Raw genomic sequence first — 24,977 nt, 5'->3', positions numbered from 1 at the left:
GGAGGCCTCAGATGACTTTGATCGCGCGTGAGTACGAGCATTAATTATACAAGGTGTGAAAACATCTGAACTCTGAATATTGCTTGTGGAACGCTGTTTGTTGTCATCCCGCTGCTGCCTCATACTTTGTGCTCAGTCCTGGACTGCTGTGGTTAATGTTGTTGTTTTTCAAGGGAAGAGAAGAATTAGCGGAAATCAGCTGCTTTGGATTACCGGACTTAAGATCATTGCACAATCGTCTCTCCAAACAAAGGTGTTAAGAAAGAATGCTCCCAGCAACTGAGTCACAAAGACTCCTCTTTCTGCACACTACGCTTGGTCAGCACACATTTACAGATGAACCTCAGAAATCAATATTGAAGACGGCTCATTTTTGTAGTCCTGTTAAGGACATAAGGACTGATCTGGAACACACTCCTCATTGGCTTTAGAAGCTGAGCAGAGTGTGGTGGCTAGATGTGACCAATAATTCTGGCATGCATTCGGATTTCATGCAATTTGTATGCACTTTAGAACTGGACCAATCAAATAAACTTCCTGTGGATTTCGATTGGCCCAGTTTCAAGCTGCTTACTCTCTCCATTAACCACTTAAGGACCACAGGCTTACACCCCCCTAGTGACCAGGCTATTTTTTACCATTCAGCACACTTCAGCTTTAACAGTGTGCTGCACGGCCATACAACTTAGCACACAAATGAATCTTGCCTCCTTTTCTTGCCACCAATAGAGCTTTCTGTTGGTGGCATCTGATTGCTGCTGCAGGCTTTTTTTAAAATTAATTTTATTGTTATTTATATTTAAATAAAAAGTCTATTTTGTTCTTCCCTCCCCCAGAGGTCCAATCACGGCAATCCGCAAGAGGGGATCACGTGGGGATCTGCTCCAGGGGACAACCAAGTGGCAGGGCTGTCCCCAGTAGAGCACTGCACTAGATCGCAGCGCTGTACAATGAAAAAATTACTTTCTTTACAGTCTGCCAGCAATGATTGCCGCTGGCAGGCTGTTTATGGAGCGGAGCTCTTTCACTTAAGTGGGGCTGCGCGATCCCCACTAATCTCCGCCCCCAGGACTTCACATTGATTGGCGTTAGGCGGTCGGGAAGGTGTTAAGGCCGGTTTTACACATATTTTTTGCACTGCAGTGGTAATTTGATGCTCCTGCCGCATCCCACCGCAACACAAAACATTGCAACATGACGGCAGAGTGCGCCAACAAGGTCATATGCATAGCGCAGCCTCCCTGCTAAGTGACGTACTCCCTGCTAAACAGGAAGTACGTCACTAGGATTCTCGTTGGTCTGTGCATGCGCTCCACACCGCTGTTTGCACTACACGCGGTGCCCATAGGCTTACATTACCCCAAGCATCATGCGTTAAGAGCTTTGCTTGTGGTAACGTGCTGTTGGCCTTGCATTGGATCAGGTATTTCCGGCACACCACAAGGGACCGCAGTAGGTCTAAAAGTCTCCATAGACTTCCATTGCTTTTGCGTCCCCTTGCGGCAAAATAGGGTACCGCAACGCAGGTTTAGCCTGCAAGTGTAAACGTGGTGGCTGCGTGTGATTGTGGCGCTTAGGGGCAGCGGTGGACGAGACCGGGAGTAGCTAGACAGTCGCTGGAGCTGCTGAAATTACACTGCACGGGCACCGAGGAGTGACACATTTACATTTGGGGGGACAGTGACAGGAGCAGACCAGGCGGTGGAGGCGGTGCTACAAGGCCTGCAGTGTATGGGCAGCCAACAGAACTCTCTCCAAACAGATTCAATCAGAGAGATCATCTGTCTCTCTAGATCAGGGATAGGGAACCTATGGCTCGGGAGCCAGATGTGGCTCTTTTGATGGCTACATCTGGCTCACAGACAAATCAGTAGGGTTGAGTCACTAAGCTGCTCTGCTCAAGCAGCGCAAGTAACATTTTCAAAGTAGGCATGCTACTGCTGTAGAGTGCACTACTAACTTGCTCACGCTCCCCCCAAAACTAATGGCTGCTCCAACTGTCCAACCCTGGACCGTGTCAGGTCCAAGTGACTTTGTAGGTCGAGATCCCTGCACTTTGATTGGCCCAATAGGCTGCCTGTCACTTGGCAGGCAGTCTATTGGGCCAAAGTGCGGGGATCTCATCCTACAAAGTGAATCAACCCCTGAGTCAGCTAGGTAATTGAGCAAGCTGTTAGGGCTCATTCACAACTAGGGCATTTTCGGCCTTTTTTCAAGTGCAGACGATTTTGAAAATTGCCCTCAAAACGCTTGTGCAATGATTCTCTGAGAGAGAGTACACATCTGAGCGGTTCATTTCCGATCCACTCAGCAAAGTGGTGCCTGTACCATTAATGGAAGGTATAGGGAAAATCGCAAGACCCTTGAAAAAGCGCTTTGTATAGCAATTTCCCAGGCGCTTTTATGAATAAATACATTATATTTATTATTTTCCGGTTCAAAGAGTTCACTTCCTGACTTGCTCTGTAAAAGCGCTTATAAAAGCGCTTTACAAAAACCGCTTGGCCCATCCGAGCGCCGGGAAGAGAGAAAAAAAATCACCCACAAAATCGTAAATCGCTGGAGTCAGCCTTAGTCTGTAATTCTCCTGTCTGGCTCTCGGGGAAATTGCTGATGTTGCTGAAACCCAAGAGAAGCTGAAGACGCGTCTGACACTTCCGCTGCCCGGTGGATCAACTGTATACACATCATCATGGCAACAGGGACAGCCCTCTGCTCTGCATGCGCAGTGTCCCAGTTTGAAACATATTGCATGGAAGTAAATTGGATCGGGCCCTACGGCCCTAGGTGATATTGTCACACTTTAAGAATAAAAAGAAAAAAAAAAGAAAAAAATCTAAATTTTGACAGTAATTTTCCACCTCCTTTTGTTTGGTACTTTTTCAGTTGCGGAGTGCTAAAAAGTTATAAACAGAAGATGAAAAAATTCAGAGAAAAAGTGAATTGAATAATGTCCTATGTGAGGTGCGTCATAACTGACAACACAGTACATACTCTGAACAAGCCCTTAATTTGGTGGATTGGTTATATTTTTATAGAAATATGTAAAGGACAAACATCTTCTTAGTTACTACCCGAAACGGCTGAAATTAGAAAGCCCATGCCAATAACCCTATAGGACAACAGTCTGCGACCAATGAGAAATAAACAACAATGCGGTATTTATCTACGTGTTGCTGGCCAGAACTACGTTCTCGTATTGCCCTCAACCCCCCTGTACCCCTTCCGACCCTATACGTTATTTTGACTTATCTAATTTAGCAAATGTCCCAATCCTCTTATGCTCTGTGCTCCCCAGCAGATTGGTAACTGAATTAGGAGGGATTACCTATCCCGGCAACATGACAAATAGGTTCTGCAATAGAGGATGACAGCTGCCTGGGAGCTGCAGTGCATTCTGGGTAACCACTTTTAATTAAGAGACAAACTCTGCCAAATAGAAAAATAACAGTTTGTTTATGCGTTCTGCTCCCTTTCCTCTCCTGCAGTAAATAATTGGAAGTTTTCAATGCTTCATATTAATTACATTTCTGATTTCCTGACAGAGAGAGTGTATAGTTACTGGGCTATGTTTGTCTCACAGCACAAAATGGATGTCTTTCATATGCTGGAAGCTGATTAGTGTTAATAACAGCTCACTGTTCGGCTGTCATATCTAGAAATCAGCTGCAATCCTGGGGATGATTTCTCACACCTGGAAACAAAATGGAATGCTCGCACTTAAAGCGACATTCCATTGCTATAGATAAGTCAGGTTTAAAGGACAATTGACCTGAAGAGTGATATGGAGGCTGACATATTTATTTCCTTTTAACCACTTAAGCCCGAAGGGTTGTTTATGTTTTGCATCTGAGCAACTTTCACCTCCCATTCATTTGCAAATAACTTTATCACTACTTATTACAATGAATTGGTCTATATCTTGTTTTTTCCGCCACCAATTAGGCTTTCTTTGGAGGGTACATTTTGCTAAGAATTATTTTATTCTAAATCCATTTTAACAGGAATATTAAGAAAGAAATGGAAAAAAATCATTATTTCTCAGTTTTTGGCCATTATATATTAATACATGCTACCGTAATTAATTAAAACCCATGAATTTTATTTGCCCATTTGTCCCACTTATTACACCATTTAAATTATGTCCCTATCACTATGCATGGCACCAATATTTTATTTGGAAATAAAGGTGCATTTTTTCAATTTGCGTCCATCACTATTTACAAGCCCATAATTTAAAAAAATATATATTAATATACTACTTTGATATGCATATTTAAAAAGTTCAGACCCTTCGGTAACTATTTGTTTTTTTTGTTTTGTTTGGTTTTTTTTTATTGTAATTTTTTTATTTTTTTGTATTAAAAATTGTATGTGGGTAATTTTTGGTGTGGAAGGCAAACAGCTAATTTTAAATGTAAAAAAATGTATTTATTTATACAAAAATGGATGTCTGTGTAGTTTTACTATTTGGCCACAAGATGGCCACAGTGAAAAAGTCCTGGAAGCGTCATTGTACGCTTCCAGGAAGAAGAATGAAGACGGGGAACTTTTTGTAACTCAGAAAAATCGCAGGCTCTGATTAGAAGCTGTAGGTTTTTCTGCGGGGGGCTAAGATCAATGAATGGGATCTACAATCCCATTCATTGATCGCTGGGCTAACGGCCGGCGGCGGGAGTGCGCGCAGCACAACTGGATGAGAATGTTTGTACAGTTGGGCTTAAGTGGTTAAACAATGCTAATTGCCCAGCAGTCCCATTAAACCTCTGCCTCTAATACTTTTTAGCCACAGACCCTGAACAAGCATTTAGATCAGGTGCAGGGGCGTAACAAAAGACCCTGCAAGGGATGCAGCCACAAGGGGGCCCAGAAGCTGCAGGTTTCTTTTCCCTGTCCTGAGAGATTGACAACTAAGGGCACGGAGAGAGAAAGTTTTCTGCTCTCTGCACAATTGTTCTAACGACTGTGTCTGCTCAGCCACTGATAAGGAATCATACAACGTTTTGTAGACATAGATTGGTAGACAGTCCCTATTCAGTGTGCAGCAGGGTCTTATTTACAGTGCCTGGAATCTGGCCCATCCACTCTCTCCCCAAGTGCTCTATACTGTAGTGATGCTGGAGGAGTCTGCAGAGTCAGTTCTACCACCAGCCTCTCAACCCCCTCCCCAAGTGCTGTGTACTGTAGTGATGCTGGCAGAGTCTGCAGAGCCAGTTCTGCTCCATCAGAGATGGACAGAGTGAGTGTAAGAAGCTGAGGCTGGGAGCGCACTCATCTGTCGGTTTTCTGTATGCGTTTTCTGCACACCAAGTGTGTCTGTATGTGTGAAAGCATGCAAGTTTTATCACAGAAGCCAATGTAATTAATAGAGAAAATGCCTGCAGTGCTTCACTGCTGTCTGTTTTTATCTGCATGGGGAAAACCCATTTAAGTATGCACTAGCCAATAACAGGTGGACGGACGGACATCAAGGCGCTTGAGCTGCAGCCACTAGGATGCGCTCAGTAGGCAGTAGCAGTGTTAGGGTCTTGCCCAAAGTCTCCTTACTGAACAGGAACAGTACACTATCCAGCAGGGCAACCAAGCAATTGGTATTGTTTAAAAATAGATAAATATGTCAGCCTCCATATCCCTTTATAGCAGCAGGTTTGGCCATACTATGTCAAGAAAAAAAACACATATATGAGTAGATAACTACTTGTTCTTCTTATATAACAGGTGTATTGTACTGTCCACATCCTGATTTCAGTGATTTTTTTTACAGTAAATAAAGAGAATTCTGTTCCTGGCATTTGCCACTTTAATTCCCTCTGACTGAAGCCAATCCGGATGTAGTTTACTCCCATACTCCCCCCCCCCCCTCCTAGAATCAGCACTGTCATAGCTAGCTTGCTTTGTAAACACATGAGAGCATAGACATAGATTGTATTTCAGCTGCACTGAACTGCACTCAGCCAATCAGTGAGGAGCAGGAATGTGGGATGGGAGATGACAAGCTTCCTTCTCATCAGCAATGTACCAAATAGAGCCAGACTGGCTGAGATAAGATTTAATACAGCAGGAACATTTATGATTAGATTGGAGTGCTTGCAATGCAGGATGAGGTTCCAGGCTACATAATGAACACAGATCAGTGGGTAAATGGAATCTGATTTTACCACTCTCATATAGTATGAGAGATGACCTACTCAATCTGTTCATAATATTCACAGTCACTCACTGACCAATCAAAATGAGAGGTGCGCAATTGTCATGCAGTTTGGCTGCAGCTTGGAACTGGATTTATCAAATTAACTTCCTATACATTTTGTTTGGCCCAGTTTCAAGCATTATACATTTTAGCATGAAATCTGCATGCAAGCCAGAACTATTTGCATGTCATTTACCATCTCTAGCAGTTAGCTATTTCTTTACAAAACTGACCCTAAATACAAATGACACGTCTTTTCAAGCCTGGGATCTGTACTTTGTTTGCAGTACAGACAGCCCAGATATTTTCCTCTTCCTGTATGAACCATTAGCTGCGCAGGGCATTAAACCTTGGAACTCATTTTCCACACCTTTGCTAATTCATTGGTCGACAATGGCTTTCACATTTCTAATCGGATAGACTCAGTTAGGCCTCTTTCACACAGACAGCTGAACAGTGCGCTTTTTGGGCAGTTCAGTCTCACGCCTGCTGTCCTTTGAGCGCTTTTCAACTGCAATTTAATGCAGTCATATGACAGCTTTTGTAACCCCAAGTATGTCAGCATTTAGACGAGCGGTGGGGGTTACCCAGTGGTAAAAAAAGTGACATAAGCTGAACTAAAGGAACTGCTTCGATCTAATGGAACACGTTGACATAAAAATTCACCTTTGTTAAATCGCCATTTTGCCTAACTCATTGCACAGTAGCTGTCCAAGAGCATTCTACTCATGTGTGATCACAATTCTTTTCCTGCTTTACAGGCTGGGTTCACATTGTATGGATGCACAATGGTGCTTTCTAAGCAGATCCGCATGCGTAGTTCACATGGCCTCTATTCATAAAGCATTCCCGCATGCGATAATGCTCAAAACAGCTGACTTTCCCGACCATTTAGCAAAGTCTCAATTCATAAAAGCTGTTTTCGCATGAAAAGCTACAATTCCCCAGCAGAGCGATACGTTTCCGCCTCGTGCGGTGATTTTCTAGATTTATCTAGATAAAGTAACAAAATGTCAATTCATAAATATTAGAGGAAGCGGTATGCGGACGGAAAATACAGCTTCCTCGGATGTAGCGAGAAGCGTGCGGAGACCATGTAACTGAATGGGACAGACCTCCCAAGCAGCAGCAGAGAGAGCAGCGCATGGAGGGACTCTGCCAGCTCGTGTGTTTCCGCACGGCTACCGCCAGCCTACAGCGGGAAATCTCCGCACTGCTATCGCAGCTGGCAACATTTTTATGAATGACCACCCAGATGTCTAAAATACTGATGCGGTATTTTCCCTCCACTAATTTTTTCACCACAAATGTTTTATGAATAGATGGCTATCATTCATAAAGCATTCCCGCATGCAGTAATGCTGAAAACAGCTGACTTTACCGAGCACTTAGCAAAATGTCAATTCATAAAAGCTGTTACCGCATGAAAAGCTGAAATTACTGAGCAGTGCGGGAAATTACTGCCTTGTGCGGTAATTACCTCAACACATGTCAGCAAATGTCAATTCATAAAGATTAGAGCAGGCGGTATTGGGACTGAGAATACCGCTTGCTTTGAAGAGGTGATAAGAGTGCAGATAACCCGGTTAATGGAGACAGATCTCCCAGGCAGAGGTGGTCAAAGCAGAACAAAAAAGGCTTTCCAGAATACCCCAGTGTTTTTTTTTTTTAACCTCTTGGGTACCCGTTTTCATATGTTTTTTACATTAGAAAGGCTGCATGTGTAACATTTCTTGAAGTTCTTCTAAGCTGTGGCAATTAAATAGATTATTTCGAAAGACTAATAGACAGATTCACGCAAACAGAGGCAGTTAAAAAAAAATGCACATCTAAAGGGAAGTTGGGGATGCCTCTTTTATTGTAACACTATCTCTGCACGGAGGAAATGTATCAACTCAGGCAGCTTCTCATGTTACCGCCAGCTTTAGTTCGGGAAATCACCGAAGTTCTATCGTAACTGTAAACAGTTTTATGAATGAGCACACAGAAGTCTAAAATAATGAATGCGGTATTTTCCCACCCGGATTTTTTTTACCGAACATACTTTTATGAATGATAGCCATTATCTTCTATTGTGCATCTGGAAAAGCATATGGAGTTCCCCACTGGATTGCCAGACACCAATGGTAAACCCCCATCGAACCACTGGTCCATCACTCAATAAACCAATGAAAAACCCTCCTTGGGGAGAAAAGCTCCTATTGGTCTGTTGCAATCCAATGGGGAGCCACGTTTCTGCAGGGGCTCCAATTTGTATACCGGTGCTTTCCTGTGTGGTTGACCCAAACAGCGGTTCCGGCAATCGCAGTGGAACCGAATGTGATGGGGGGGCAGGTGAGTAAAATTAGCAAAATGCACGCGTGGACTAGCCTGCTCATCGGAACGGAACAAACAGATCCATTTTGAATGGACTGATGTGAATGGATGCTACTGCCTTGCAAATTGCCGCACTGCTACCTCAGCCTAATGATAGCCTATGGGGAAGTTCATACGTCCCACGTTGCGGTACGCTGCACCAGAATTTAACGCTAGTGCATACTTACGTTACCACGCGGCTCCTGCGGCAACCTGCGTCGGCCCGGAAGTCATGTTAGTCTATGGCGATGCAGGCTTCTTTAAAGAAGTTGGTGTCGCGACACGCATGCACGGAAGCGTACTTTTACAATTCTCTATCCGTGCACATCCGCATATCCGAAGCAGGAAGTGAATGAAAGCAGCTCCTGACCGGCTCACAGAGCTCCGCCATGATAAAGATAGTGGAGTGTGTGGCCTGAGGTGACATATGTTCGGCGGTAATATGTGGCAATTCGATGGTATTCGGCGGTCTCTGGTCCTTAAAGGGAAGGTTCACGCAGTTAAAAAAATCCAAATCCACTTACTTGGGGCTTCCTCCAGCCGTGGCAGGCAGGACGTGCCCTCGGTGCCGCTCCGCAGGCTCCTGGTGTTCTTCGGTGGCCGACCCGGCAAGGCCAGCTGCCAGGTCGGGCTCTTCTGCGCTGCAAAATGCGCCTCACGGGGGCGCGCTAACGTCATCGGACGTCCTCCGGGCTGTACTGCGCAGGCGCAGAACTACTGTGCCTGCGCAGTACAGCCCGGAGGATGTCCGATGACGTCAGCGCGCCCTCTTGAGGCGCACGTTGGAGCGCAGAAGAGCCCGACCTGGCAGCCGGCCTGGCCAGGTCGGGCGCGCCACTGGAGACCAATGGGAGCCTGCGGAGCGGCGCCGAGGGCACGTCCTGCCTGCCACAGGCTGGAGGAAGCCCCAGGTAAGTGGATTTGGATTTTTATTTTTTTTTATTGTACCACGGATTTTCCATTTAAGGGGACAGAGACCGCTGGTACTGCAAGGGTTAATAAAAGGGAATTGAGAAAGAAGGACCAGGCGAACCAGCAGCATGTAGCTGCGCGGCAGAAGCCGCCGGCTGGAACGCGGAGATGGCCGCCATGCCGCTTGCCCATGCGGCAGCATCTCCGCTATTCTTTACACTTATTCATCCTAGTTATAACTTGTGAGGAGTAGCGGAGATGCCGCCGCTGCGCGGGGCAGCATGGAGACGGTCTCCGCTTCCCAGCCGGTGGTTTCCGACACACATACGGAGCCGCCGGCGCAGAGCAGGGGGGACACCACCGCAGCTGGCGATATGGCGGCGGGTCCCGCAATCCAGCCGGCGGACTTCGGTGCGCGTTCGTGCGCTGACCTGGGACCTGCCCCTCTGGTGTTCAGAGGCAGAGGGTCACGCGCGCGAGGCGGAAGGACTTTTACCTCCTACAAAGGAGGGTCAGCTGACTCTCCAGTCAGCTGACCTCAGGAGGTCTCCGGATTGGCTGGGCTTCTGGGCGGGCTGGCTGAGTGATTCTCAGCATATAAGGAGCTGGATGTCAGTTGCTCCTTGTCTGCTGTCGTGAATACACCTTGTGTTAGCGCTCAGACCTTAGTCCAGTTTCCCAGGTGTTGTCACCAAGGACGTCAAACCTTAGATTAGGATTGTATTTGTATATTTACCTGTGTTTTGACCTTGGCTTTCCCTGACTTCTCTTTACTCTTGCCGCTCTTGTACTTCTGCCTATCTGATTCAAGTTGCCGACCCTGCCTGTTTAAACGACTCTGAATCAGCCTTCTGTTTCTGTACTGTTGCCGCCTTCTCTGTTGCCGAACCTTTGCTCGTCTGACCTTTCTTCCTCCAGTGGAACGTCTCCCACTGTAGGGTTATCTCTGAGGCTTGCCTCTCCGAGACGTCTGCCCTGGCAGACGATTACTGCCAGAGGCTGAGATTCCTCTCTTTGCCTGGACTGAGGATCTCACACACGGGGTTCCCATTCAGAGGTAACCACACCTCTGAGGAATCGCCGTGTGGTGGATATTTCCACGATCTTGTGATATTATTGCTGTTGTATTGTTATTCACTGTGTTAGGTGTCCGGAGGTTAGTCGCACTTGTATTATTGGTGATTCTGCAGATCATCAATAATCGGGTGACATCTGTATTGTTGGTGATACTGCAGATCACCAATAATCAGATTCTCTCTGTGTGCTGACTCCGATTCTTACATAACGAAGTTTAGATTATGTTCCTAGCACAATGTATGGTGACAATATTGTATTTGGAAAATAAAGGTGTCTTTTTTTCCGGTTTTCATTTTTTGCTTTCTCATTGTATACTATTGATGATTATAAAGACCTTATTTGCAAAAATAATAGTAATATACCCCCATGGAATACATATTTAAAAAGTCAAGTTCCTAAGGTAACAATTTATGTTGTTTCTTTCATATTCTGTCATTTTATTTTCATTTTACAAGTCACAGCATATGCAAAAATGTAATTGCCTTTGATTCAGTTTGTGACTAAAAAGAATACACAAGACATGGGCCTCAACCCTAAAACTGTCTAAACTGTATTCTACTACTTATCACGGTTAAAAGGTTACCACCTATGTCTCTTAGTTTTGCTAAAACTTTGTCGGGTACCGAACCTCAGAGGGTGACATTTATAAAAACCTTATTGTCCGGGGACTCACAAATCTGGGCATATGGTCTTCCGCCAGAAGACGTGGCATTAACTTCCATCCAGGAGTTTTTTTAAAGCAATGGCCATCATTTATGATGATCCGGATGCTTCTATCACTGCGGAGAGGAAGCTCAAAACGCTCAAGCAGGGTAGAGATACGGTTGAGGTTTATGCGGCAGAATTTAGAAGGTGGGCTGTGTCATCTAGGTGGGGATCCTATGCCTTGCTAGACTGCTTCCTTTCAGGTTTATCAGACGCAGTCTCTGAATTAATGTTAGGTCATCCTGAACCGAAGTCACTCGATGACGAGATTTCTCTGGCGGTGCGAGCTGACCGCCGGTTACGTTATCAGCGTCAATCCAGAGGCAGGAATGCGGTTAGGGCACTTTCCTATGCGTCCTCCTCACCTATCCCGCCTACTGATGAACCGATGCAAATCAGACACTCCCAATTGACTCGGGCTGAGAAGGAACGCAGAAGGGCTGAGAGGCTTTGTTTGCTCAGAATTGCCCCAAGAAGTCTGGAAATGCTGCAGTCTAGGTGTAGTCAGAGGTAATACCCTAGACGAGCAGAGTCTACCTCTAAATAAGAACAATCGTTTACTTCTCCCTTGTTCCATTTCTTGGGGGAATTTGACCACTTGCACCGAGGCCTTCATAGACTCAGGGTCTGCGGCCAACTTTATAGACTACGAGTTTGTGAAAGGTCTGGGAATTCCACTACACCCTTTGGATCGACAAGTGGTAGTTACCGCAATTGACGACTCCCCATTACAGTACAAACAGCCTCTCTCTCAAACTCCGATGTTGTCTTGCACTGTTGGCATTCTACATAAAGAGAATTTACAGTTCCTTGTACTGCGCATGACAACCTCCACCACTGTCGTCGGGAAGCCATGGTTACAACTCCATTCTCCGCAGATTGACTGGGCCTCAGGTCAGTTGCTCAGTTGGTCACCTCATTGCCGTAGTCCTTGTCTGGGGAAAATTACCATGAGTCCCGATACAATACGCTGAGTATGCTGATGTGTTCTGCCCTAGATCCGCAGATAAACTTCCACCCCATCGAAGTTTTGACTGTCCCATAGACTTAAGATCTGGTTGTATGCCCCCGAGAGGACATCTCTATAACTTGTCGGGGCCAGAGAAGTTGGCTATGCGGGAGTACATTAAGGAAAATTTGGCGAAGGGTTTTATCCGTCCGCCTCGGTCACCGGCCGGGGCCGGGTTCTTTTTCGTACAAAAGAAAGACGGTGGTCTTAGACCATGTATTGATTACAGGGGTCTAAACAAGATCACCGTAAAGAATCGTTACCCTTTGCCTCTGATAGATGATCTTTTTGCTCAGATAACCAATGCCAGTATTTTTTCTAAATTGGACTTACGTAGGGCATACAACCTGGTGCGCATCAGGGATGGTGACGAGTGGAAGACGGCCTTCAATACACCCGACGGGCATTACGAGTACCTAGTGATGCCTTTCGGGTTGTGTAACGCTCCGGCCGTCTTCCAAGAGTTAATAAACGAGGTCTTCAGGGAAGTGTTGGGGAGGTTTGTGTTGGTTTACCTTGATGACATATTAATTTTCTCCCCCAACCTTAGAGAGCATCGTAATCATGTAAAATTCGTGTTGAAGAAATTGAGACAGAATTCTCTTTATGCAAAACCGGAGAAATGTCTCTGAGGACACTCAAATCCCTTTTCTGGGTTATATTATTTCAACTTCAGGTCTCTCTATGGATCCAGAAAAGGTCTGTGCTGTCTTAGAATGGCCACAGCCAGTGGGTTTAAAGGCACTTCAGAGATTCCTTGGTTTTGCTAACTACTACCGGAGATTCTTCAAGGGATTTTCTTCGGTAGTAGCCCCTCTGACTAGGCTTACCAGGAAGGGGGCTGACCCTTATCACTGGTCATCGGAGGCCCAGGCCGCATTCAATACCATGAAAAGGCTGTTTTGCTCGTCACCCATACTGAGACATGTTAATGTCGCTCTCCCCTTCATGGTAGAGGTAGATGCCTCAGAGATCGGGGTGTCTCAGCGCTTGGGTCTACAGGGCAAGACACATCCTTGTGCCTATTTCTCACGCAGGTTTTCTCCTGCTGAGAGAAACTACGATGTGGGCAACAGGGAACTCCTGGCCATCAAGCTAGCCTTCCAGGAATGGCGTCATTAGCTTGAAGGTGCGGAACACACCATTACTGTATATACTGATCATAAGAACCTGGAGTACATTGAGGGGGCCAAGAGGCTCACTCCTCGACAGGCACGCTGGTCATTATTTTTTCGCGCTTCAGATTTGTTATCACGTACACTCCAGGTTCTAAGAACGTTAAAGCAGACGCTCTCTCCAGATGTTTCGAGCCTGAGACAGCTCAGCCCGCACTTCCGAGAGCATTTTACCACACAAGGTGGTGCTGGAAGCCACTGAGACCTGGGAAGATTGGGCAGTCACATTAGCTGCTTACCAGCTAGATACCCCAGAAGGGAAACCAGAGGGGGTCCTCTTTGTTCCACTTCCGTTCCGTTTGCAAATCATGCAGCTGTTCCATGCCCATAAAAACGCAGGTCCACCCTGGGGTCACCCGCACTCTGGATCTAGTCACGAGGTGTGTTTGGTGCCCTTCATTGGCCTCTGATTGCAAGGAATTTGTCAGAGAGTGTGTGGTGTGTGCCAGGAGCAAACCGTCTCGCCAGGCTCCAGTGGGTACCTTACAATCCTTACCAGTCCCAAGTGAACCATGGACCCATCTGTCCATGGACTTCATTGGCGAGCTTCCCAAGTCTGAGGGTATGACTGTGATATGGGTGATCGTGGACAGGTTCAGCAAGATGGCCCATTTTGTTCCTCTTAAAGGACTCCCATCAGCTCAAGTGTTACCCGACCTCTTCATACAACACATCTTCCGGTTGCATGGGATTCCGGATGATGTGGTATCTGATAGAGGAGTCCAATTTGTATCGAAGTTTTGGAGGGCCTTTTGCCGTAGTTTGGGTATGAACCTGTCCTTTTCGTCTGGGTATCACCCACAGACCAACGGGAAGACCGAGAGGGTTAATCAGGCACTGGAACAATTCCTTAGATGTTATGTGGCAGATGCGCAAATTGAATGGGTTAAGTTTTTGCCCTTTGCAGAGTTTGCACACAACAACCTGAGAAGTGCTTCAACAGGCTTGTCCCCTTTTCAGGTTGTGTCAGGAAGGTCTCCTAAATTTTCCCCATTGCCGGTGTGTTCCTCTCCCTTCCCAGCCCTGGAAGATTGGCAGAAGGTTTTGAAGGAACTTTGGGGACAAGTGAAAAAAAATTTGGGAGTAGCCTTCCAGAATAAAAAGAAACAGGCCCACAAGAGACGGTCTGTTGAGTGGCACTTTTCTCCTGGAGACATGGTGTGGGTGTCAACGAGACATTTGGCACTCAGACAACCGTCCACCAAGTTGGGGCCCAGGTTCATAGGGTCTTATCCGGTGGCCAAAAAGATCAAGGAGGTTTCTTATGTGATTGATCTCCCAGCCACCATGAGAGGTGGGAGATCATTCCATGTCTCTTTGTTGAAACCAGCAGTGTATGTGGATTCCTCCCCCCCCCCCTTCCCCACCCACTAGTGGTAGTAGAGGGCCAGAAAGAGTACGAGGTTGGAGAAATTTTGGATTCCTGACTGGTGCAGAATTCTGTGCAGTATCTGGTCCATTGGAAGGGGTATGGGGTGGAGGACAGATCCTGGGTACCAGAGGATCGCATGCATGCTGAGAAATGAAAAAAGAGGTTTCATCAGTTACATCCTGAGAAGCCGTGTAGGAAGTGTCCGGAGTCCACTCCTCAAGGGGGGGGGGGGGGGGGGGGGGTGGGTACTGTGAGGAATAGCGGAGACGCCACCGCGCGGGCAGCATGGAGACGGTCTCCACTTCCCAGCCGGCGGTTTCCGACACACATACGGAGCCGCCGGCGCAGAGCAGGGGGGACACCGCCGCGGTTGGCGATATGGCGGCGGGTCCCACAATCCAGCCGGCGGACTTCGGTGCGCGTTCGTGCGCTGACCTGGGACCTGGCCTCTCTGGTGTTCAGAGGCAGAGGGTCACGCGCGCAAGGCGGCAGGACTTTTACCTTTACCTCCTACGAAGGAGGGCCAGCTGACTCTCCAGTCAGCTGACCTCAGGAGGTCTCCGGATTGGCTGGGCTTCTGGGCGGGCTGGCTGAGTGATTCTCAGCATAAAAGGAGCTGGATGTCAGTTGCTCCTTGTCTGCTGTCATGAATACACATTGTGTTAGCGCTCAGACCTTATTCCAGTTTCCCAGGTGTTGTCACCAAGGACGTCACACCTTAGATTAGGATTGTATTTGTATATTTACCTGTGTTTTGACCTTGGCTTTCCCTGACTTCTCTTTACTCTTGCCGCTCTTGTACTTCTGCCTATCTGATTCAAGTTGCCGACCCTGCCTGTTTAAACGACTCTGAATCAGCCTTCTGTTTCTGTACTGTTGCCGCCTTCTCTGTTGCCAAACCTTTGCTCGTCTGACCTTTCTCCCTCCAGTGGAACGTCTCCCACTGTAGGGTTATCTCTGAGGCTTGCCTCTCCGAGACGCTTGCCCTGGCAGACGATTACTGCCAGAGGCTGAGATTCCTCTCTTTGCCTGGACTGAGGATCTCACACACGGGGTTCCCATTCAGAGGTAACCACACCTCTGAGGAATCGCCGTGTGGTGGATATTTCCACGATCTTGTGATATTATTGCTGTTGTATTGTTATTCACTGTGTTAGGTGTCCGGAGGTTAGTCGCACTTGTATTATTGGTGATTCTGCAGATCATCAATAATCGGGTGACATCTGTATTGTTGGTGATACTGCAGATCACCAATAATCAGATTCTCTCTGTGTGCTGACTCCGATTCTTACATAACTAAGTTTAGATTATGTTCCTAGCACAATGTATGGTGACAATATTGTATTTGGAAAATAAAGGTGTCCTTTTTTCCGGTTTTCATTTTTTGCTTTCTCATTGTATACTATTGATGATTATAAAGACCTTATTTGCAAAAATAATAGTAATATACCCTCATGGAATACATATTTAAAAAGTCAAGTTCCTAAGGTAACAATTTATGTTGTTTCTTTCATATTCTGTCACTTTATTTTCATTTTACAAGTCACAGCATATGCAAAAATGTAATTGCCTTTGATTCAGTTTGTGACTAAAAAGAATACACAAGACATGGGCCTCAACCCTAAAACTGTCTAAACTGTATTCTACTACTTATCACGGTTAAAAGGTTACCACCTATGTCTCTTAGTTTTGCTAAAACTTTCCAAAATTTGCTAATAATTTTGAAAATTACTTTTTATGTTGGATTGAGTTTGTCCGTACCTATTTTTATGTGATGTGTATCCAAGCTTTAAAGGGACACTTAAGTAAAAAAAAAAATGAGTTTTACTCACCTGGGGCTTCCAATAGCCCCCTGCAGCTGTCCGGTGCCCTCGCCGTCTCCCTCCGATCCTCCTGGCCCCGCCGGCAGCCACTTCCTGTTTCGGTGACAGGAGCTGACAGGCTGGGCACGCGAGTGATTCTTCGCGTTCCTGGCCACAATAGCGCTATCTATGCTGCTATAGAGGGTGCTAATGTGTCTGGGAACGCGAAGAACGCGAAGAATCACTCGCGTCCCCAGCCTGTCAGCTCCTGTCACCGAAACAGGAAGTGGCTGCCGGCGGGGCCAGGAGGATCGGAGGGAGACGGTCTGGAACCGAACAGCTGCAGGAGGCTATTGGAAGATTGGAGTAAAACTCATTTTTTTTGGTTTGACTTAAGTGTCCCTTTAAGACCCACCAAAACGTATTCTACTACTTGTCATGGTTAAAATGATACCACATGTGTGTCATTTAGTAACAAAGCGGTGGTGCACTCTCCACAAATACACTGCACGTTTATAAACATTGGGGAGCCGGATTCCTACAGTCATTGTCCTCCTATAACTATTCAGCTGTGACTATCTCTACAGAGCTCAGTGCTGGGCCGAAATTACGCATTAGCGTAATTACGCATCGTAATTCACTACAAATGCACCGTAAGCGTTACGTGTAAGGTTACGGTATTACACGTAATTAATTACGCGTAGACCGTAGGTTACGTTATTACGCGTAGCAAATTACGCGTAAGACAGTAAACTCCTATTGAAATTACACAGTCTGCCGTAATCGCGTAATATTACGCTCCCGTATAATATAAAAAAGCCGCCGACTTTAAGGGTTAATAGCAAAGCCCCCTTAAGTGCTAAGAGCCTCAAATTTGGAGAATATATTAAGGAGATCAGAAGGAATAAGAGGAAAAAATTTTTTTCAAAAAGACCTTACAGTTTTTGAGAAAATCGATGTTAAAGTTTCAAAGGAAAAATATATACATTTAAAAACCCGCCGACTTTAACGGTTAATAGCAAAGCCTGCTTAAAATTTAGGAACACCAAATTCCCAGGGTATATTAAGGGGATCAGTGGGAATAAGAGGAAATTTTTTTTTTTCAAAAAGACCTTATAGTTTTTGAGAAAATCGATTTTTAAGTTTCAAGGGCAAAAATGTCTTTTAAATGCGGAAAATGTCAGTTTTTTTTGCACAGGTAACAATAGTGTTTTATTTTCATAGATTCCCCCAAGTGGGAAGAGTTTTCCTTACTTCGTTCTGAGTGTGGGAAATATAAAAAAAAACGACGTGGGGTCCCCCCCTCCCAGACCGCTTTAACCCCTTGTCCCCCATGCAGGCTGGGATAGCCAGAATGCGGAGCACCGGCCGCGTGGGGCTCCGCACCCTGACTATACCAGCCCGCATGGTTCATGGATTGGGGGGTCTCGGAAGGGGAGGGGCAGCCAAGCTTTCCCCTCCCCCTCCGAGCCCTTGTCCAATCCAAGGACAAGGGGCTCTTCTCCACCTCCGATGGGCGGTGGAGGTGGAGGCCGCGATTTCCTGGGGGGGGGGGGTTCATGGTGGCATCTGGGAGTCCCCTTTAAAAAGGGGTCCCCCAGATGCCCACCCCCCCTCCCAGGAGAAATGAGTATAGGGGTACTTGTACCCCTTACCCATTTCCTTTAAGAGTTAAAAGTAAATAAACACATAAACACTTAGAAAAAGTATTTTAATTTAACAAAAAACATAACCACGAAAAAAGTCCTTTAATATTCTTAATTAACCATTAATACTTACCTGTCCCTTTAAAAGCCAGTTCCCACGCAATATCCTCGGAAATTGGCTAATCAGTTACAATGTAACAAAGTTGTTACAATGTAACAACTTTGTTACTTTGTAACTCCACCGCACCCGACGTCACTCGCCGCTCACCCGCCGGCCGCCGCATACACTTACGCTAAGTCCCCGCCGGCTCCCGCCGTCCACTCCGCCCACACCTGTCACCCATATACATGCTGGCACCCATGGGTGCCAGCATGTATATAGGTGACATGTGGGAGAGGCGGGGAGGGCAGCGAGAGCCGGCGGGACTTAGCGTCCTGCACACCCGACAGAGCTCTGAGCTATATAGCTCAGAGCTCTCTAAACCATCTTTGTATTTGGGCTCCAAGGAGCCCCATTGGTCCTTAGCAGACCAATGAGGTTCCTTCAAATCAGAAGGAACCCCATTGGTCTGCTAAGGACCAATGGGGCTCCTTGGAGCCCAAATACAAAGATGCTTTAGAGAGCTCTGAGCTATATAGCTCAGAGCTCTGTCGGGTGTGCAGGACGCTAAGTCCCGCCGTTCGCTGCCCTCCCCGCCTCTCCCACATGTCACCTATATACATGCTGGCACCAATGGGTGCCAGCATGTATATGGGTGACAGGTGTGGGCGGAGTGGACGGCGGGAGCCGGCGGGGACTTAGCGTAAGTGTATGCGGCGGCCGGCGGGTGAGCGGCGAGTGACGTCGGGTGCGGTGGAGTTACAAAGTAACAAAGTTGTTACATTGTAACAACTTTGTTACATTGTAACTGATTAGCCAATTTCCGAGGATATTGCGTGGGAACTGGCTTTTAAAGGGACAGGTAAGTATTAATGGTTAATTAAGAATATTAAAGGACTTTTTTTCGTGGTTATGTTTTTTGTTCAATTAAAATACTTTTTCTAAGTGTTTGTGTGTTTATTTACTTTTAACTCTTAAAGGAAATGGGTAAGGGGTACAAGTACCCCTATACTCATTTCTCCTGGGAGGGGGGGGGGTGGGCATCTGGGGGACCCCTTTTTAAAGGGGACTCCCAGATGCCACCATGAACTTCCCCCCCCCCCAGGAAATCGCGGCCTCCACCTCCACCGCCCATCGGAGGTGGAGAAGAGCCCCTTGTCCTTGGATTGGACAAGGGCTCGGAGGGGGAGGGGAAAGCTTGGCTGCCCCTCCCCTTCCGAGACCCCCCAATCCATGGACCATGCGGGCTGGTATAGTCAGGGTGCGGAGCCCCACGCGGCCGGTGCTCCGCATTCTGGCTATCCCAGCCTGCATGGGGGACAAGGGGTTAAAGAGGTCTGGGAGGGGGGACCCCACATCGTTTTTTTTTTATATTTCCCACACTCAGAACGAAGTAAGGAAAACTCTTCCCACTTCGGGGAATCTATGAAAATAAATACCTGTGCAAAAAAAACTGACATTTTCCGCATTTAAAAGACATTTTTGCCCTTGAAACTTAAAAATCGATTTTCTCAAAAACTATAAGGTCTTTTTGAAAAATAAAAAATTTCCTCTTATTCCCACTGATCCCCTTAATACACCCTGGGAATTTGGTGTTCCTAAATTTTAAGCAGGCTTTGCTATTAACCGTTAAAGTCGGCGGGTTTTTAAATGTATATATTTTTCCTTTGAAACTTTAACATCGATTTTCTCAAAAACTATAAGGTCTTTTTGAAAAAAAATGTTTTCCTCTTATTCCTTCTGATCTCCTTAATATATTCTCTAAATTTGAGGCTCTAAGCAATTAAGGGGGCTTTGCTATTAACCCTTAAAGTCGGCGGCTACCTAACATTGATCCATGCGTCAACTTTTCCACTTGGGAGCATGGCCTTACGCATTAATTGCTAATAGGAAATTACGCGTAAGGCAATAACGTAACAACCTGCATTACGGTATTCTTACGCGTAATTGCGTAAGGGCTATGCGTAATTACAGACATGAACCGTAAATATATATCTATGCCGTAAGCGTAATTCCGTAATGCGTAATAGCGTAAAATTACGTGTAATGATCCGTAAGCGTAGTTTTTTCCATTACGCCCAGCACTGACAGAGCTGGCTCAATGGGTGCCTTATCATAATTGCTGATATCACTTTTCTGGCATGGCTGCCAACTTGACCAGTACACAAAACTCACTTATCTTTAGAAAGTTGGGTTTAGTGGTGATGGAAGTGCAATTGCTCCTGGAGCATGTGAAGTTGCCTCCTGGCAGATATACGAGCCTGTAAACAAGACGTAGACTTCAAGGATACCCGAAGTGACATGTGACATGATGAGATAGACATGGGTGTGTACAGTGCCTAACACACAAACAACTATGCTGTGTTCCTTTTTTATTTCTCTGCCTGAAAGAGTTAAATATCAGGTATGTAAGTGACTGTCTCAGTCCTGACTCAGACGGGAAGTGACTACAGTGTGACCCTCACTGATAAGAAATTGCCCTTTTTATCTCTTTCTTGCTCTCAGAAGCCATTTTCTGCTAGGAAAGTGTTTTATAGTTGGAATTTCTTATCAGTGAGGATCACACTGTAGTCAGGACTGAGTCCGCCACTTACATACCTGATATTTAACTCTTTCAGGCAGAGAAAGAAAAGGAACACAGCATAGTTATTTGTGTGCTAGGCACTGTACATACACATATCTATCTCATCATGTCACTTAGGGTATCCTTTCAGTAGCGATCGTCCTGAACAAGTTAATCTGTGAAATCACCAATCCCTACCCTAAAGCCCTGTACCTAGGCTAAATTAATATAACCCAGCAGGATTAAACTCTGACATAATATTCAATAAAAACACATTTTCCTACTTTTTTATTACTCACAAAGTTGTCAAATTTGCTTTTGTGGACAAGTTTTATTGTTTAGTTACAAATAAGTTCCCAAAGTACAGTTTATCTGCTCTGAAAGCTGCCACTGCATTTTACTGCATCGCTGCTGTATTTATATATTATACTGTATCCAGTGATCACTTCTCAGCTCTCTTTGCTTCTGCTATGTGTGCAGCTCAGTTTCAGCACTGCCAGGAATGTATACTAATTGTAGCTGAGAAAAGAATGTAAAATAAAGATAATGACCTTGGATGCAGCAGGAAGCTTTCCATTGAAAAAGAAAGTGCTATGTTTTAAAGTGGCCACTAACGGTACAATTTCTATCGAACAATCGTTCGAAGCGATCAGAAATTCTGATCGGACGAAAAATCGTTCACTACACCATCAACTAACCAATCATTGCTTCCTATCTATCATGACCAACAAGAAAATCCAAATTTTGGTTCGACGAAAATTGAATCGGACGATTGTTTTTATAATCATTCATTATCGATTGTGCCCATCAACTGAGATTATTTACAACCAATCCGATCAGAATTTCTGATCGCTCGAATGATTTTTCGCTAGAAATAGGACTGTTAGTGGCCAGCTTAAGGCTCTGTTCCCAGTAGAGCAGAGAACGGATATTTTTGTCCATTCTCCACTCACGTTCAGTGGAGAATCCATTTATAACCTCAGATAAAAAACCTCCCAGTACTAGTGAAGCAAGCTGTGTTTGGAAGCGGTGAGATGGAGGCTTCGCGTTCGTCAGCTGACCATACAATGCGAGGGCAGCACATAGGGAGGAGCCAACCCTGGCCACCTGAACAGGGGACAGCCCATACATAAAATTCTACAGTATTTTACATCTCATTTGTGAGTGCAATACCCTTTTATACTATTAGTTATACACTATTACACTATGAGAGGTTTTTATTTGAGGTTTTCACATTGGCAATGAATGGGATATTGAAGGTGGAATAGGAATTGGATTGTATCTGATTGTGGAGGTCTGGGGTGACTTGGGAAAATCCCCAACGCACTACTAGACCCTGGTAGTCATCACATCTGGTGAGTGGCTTCTGATTGGGTGTGGTGGAGGTGTACTGTGTTATGCAAGCAGAGGGACCTGGAAACATCTGAGAGAGCCTAAGCGCTTTGAGTCCTATGGGAGAAAAGCGCTATAGAAATGTTATTGTATTGTATTGTAAGAAAAGGACTTCATGTTGTATTATTTGTGGGTCTTTAGTGCTATAACATATGAATTTGATTGGTGCCTGTATTGAGTATTCTGGTAGGTGATCAGAGGCGCCAGCAGAATAAAATTGATATAAAATTGTTAAAAATTGCCCAGAGGGAAAGTGGTGGACTTTCCCTCAATAATTAGACACCAAGGTCTGTCATCAAATCAAACTAATACATTTATTCAATAGTACCCCAAAATCTGCAACGTGTTTCGTGGGAACAGACCCACTTCTTCAGGCAATAAAACGGGGACAACAAACACTGTGAACAAAGGACAGAGGGTATTGCTATAAGATTGCCGCAAATAACAAACATACAAAAAAAAAAAAAAATCACAAAACGATGATATAGCAATAATCATATATCAAAAATCAGGATAATGGTTATGTAACAAAAGTAGGGACTAAATCCATAGGTGGCACATGAGCTGAGTGGAGTATCCAGACGTATACATAGGGGTATCAACATATGTACAGACAATAAAAGTTGATGAAATTATAATAACAACAATAAGTATAAAAGATAGGGACAATAACTATATATACTAAGTTCATACGTTTGCTAGATCAAAAGCCATAACAATGTAAAACAGGATGATAATATATCAATGAAAGAACAAAATAAAAAAATTGGCAATTAAATTTGTACAGATGATAAAAAGGATGAAAAAATAGGGATAATATTTATGTGTTAAATACTTGAGGCAAAAAAAAAAATATATATATATATATATATATATATATATATATATATATATATATATATATATATATATATATATATATATATATATATATATATATATACATACACACACACACACATACACACATATATATACACACATATATATATATATATATATATATATATACATACACACACACACACATACACACATATATATACACATATATATATATATATATATATATATATATATATATATATATATATATATATATATATACATATATATATACATACATACACATATACATACATATACACATATACATATACACATACATATACATACATACACATACACATACATACACACACACATCGCTGTAGGAGTGTCCCAATATAGGGTGGAAACATGTGAAGGTCATGATTGACCCTATTTTTCCCGTCCTTATAACGTGAAGGGACGGGAAAAAAAGGATACTAGGTATGTGCTTAGTGTCAAAGAACCCGTGGTTTTGCTAGTAAGAGATGGCCATGGTGTATAAGGTTTTGCATTAGATATACCACCATTAGAGAGAAGGCTATAGGAGTGGAGGATACAGAAAAGTATGAACATATGGGGAAAGATAAAAATAATAATAATAATACCACCTGGGACAGCGGTTACATGGTGCTAGAGTCATATTAATTAGTGACATGTTTAGGTGAACATATTGGGGCAAAACAAGGGGGGTTAAAAATAGGCAAAAAGAAGAGCATAAACAGCATAAATAACAGATGCAAACTTACCAGCAATCAATGTGCAGTGAATTTAGCACCTCTGTACTTGTCTGAGGATGCTGGCTGGTTTAAATGTGAAAGCAGAATGTCATCTAGCCACTGGGAAGGCTCGTTTGATGTGGGAGGGGGGTGTGGATGGTCGTGGTGATATTGATCTAACGAATCAGACTGCGGTGAGCCGCTGAGTCTGATTGGGCTGCTCTTTTTGGTGGGAAAGTGTCATCAGTGATGAGTACTGTCATGGGCGGAGGGAATGTGATGTGAAACATGTGATGTTTCGGCCCTCTATACCAATATTCCCCACTCATTTGGCCTTAGTGCATTAAGACATTTCCTGGCCTCCAATCCCTCCATGCCAGCCCAACAACAAACCTTTCTACTGCAATGTGCAGAGTTCATTCTTCATAATAACATATTCACTTTCAATGACCAAATTTTCCATCAGGTAAGCGGGACAGCTATGGGTAGTTCCTTCGCCCCTTCGTATGCGAACCTCACTATGGGTCTATTTGAACATATGAAATTTTCACAAGACAGCCAATTTTCTAGAAACATTGTATTCTATAAACGTTATATTGATGATCTCATATTCATTTGGAAGGGTGACACCTCCATCATTCCCCACTTCATAGCTTTCCTTAACTCCAACCCAGCGGGACTTCAGTTCACACACCACCACCACCATTCCACTATTGAGTATTTAGACCTGGTACTCTACATAGAATCTAATCAAATTAAAACAAAGACTTATTTTAAACCGGTTGACGCCAACAACTACATACACTTCAACAGTTTCCATCACCATCCCTGGATTACCAATACACCATACAGCCCATTTAGGAGAATATACAGAAACTGCACAGACCAAACAGAATACAATATACAATCTGACATCTTGATAACAAAATTTTCAGAACACCAATACCCCAGAAAACTTATTAAAGATGCCAAATCAAGGGCCAAATATCACACTACCCCAGGGACTCCCACCGAACCTATTACTAAGACAGGCCCTCCTAGATTCATCACCCAATATAATGCGCAACACTCAAAGATCCGAAATATACTTAAT

General features: G+C 44.6%; 1 long non-coding RNA gene across 3 annotated transcripts in view; it reads right to left on the bottom strand.

Annotated features, from left to right (window-relative positions):
* The window catches only part of LOC137528900 (uncharacterized), a 176,014-nt gene that overhangs the window by 105,285 nt on the left and 45,752 nt on the right, over nucleotides 1-24,977 (bottom strand). The window contains exon 1 of one of the 3 annotated variants that reach the window (XR_011023496.1): nucleotides 22,627-22,669. The exons of the other annotated variants lie outside the window; for them this stretch is intronic. This is a non-coding gene — a long non-coding RNA (uncharacterized lncRNA). Of the gene's footprint in view, nucleotides 1-22,626; nucleotides 22,670-24,977 lie in introns of those variants that run through there. 3 annotated transcript variants of the gene reach the window in all.

This window comes from Hyperolius riggenbachi, chromosome 8 (assembly GCF_040937935.1).
Source record: "Hyperolius riggenbachi isolate aHypRig1 chromosome 8, aHypRig1.pri, whole genome shotgun sequence".
NCBI classification, from domain to species: Eukaryota; Metazoa; Chordata; class Amphibia; order Anura; family Hyperoliidae; genus Hyperolius; species Hyperolius riggenbachi.
Note: the sequence above shows the minus strand (reverse complement) of the source record. Positions and strands in the feature narration are given on the sequence as shown.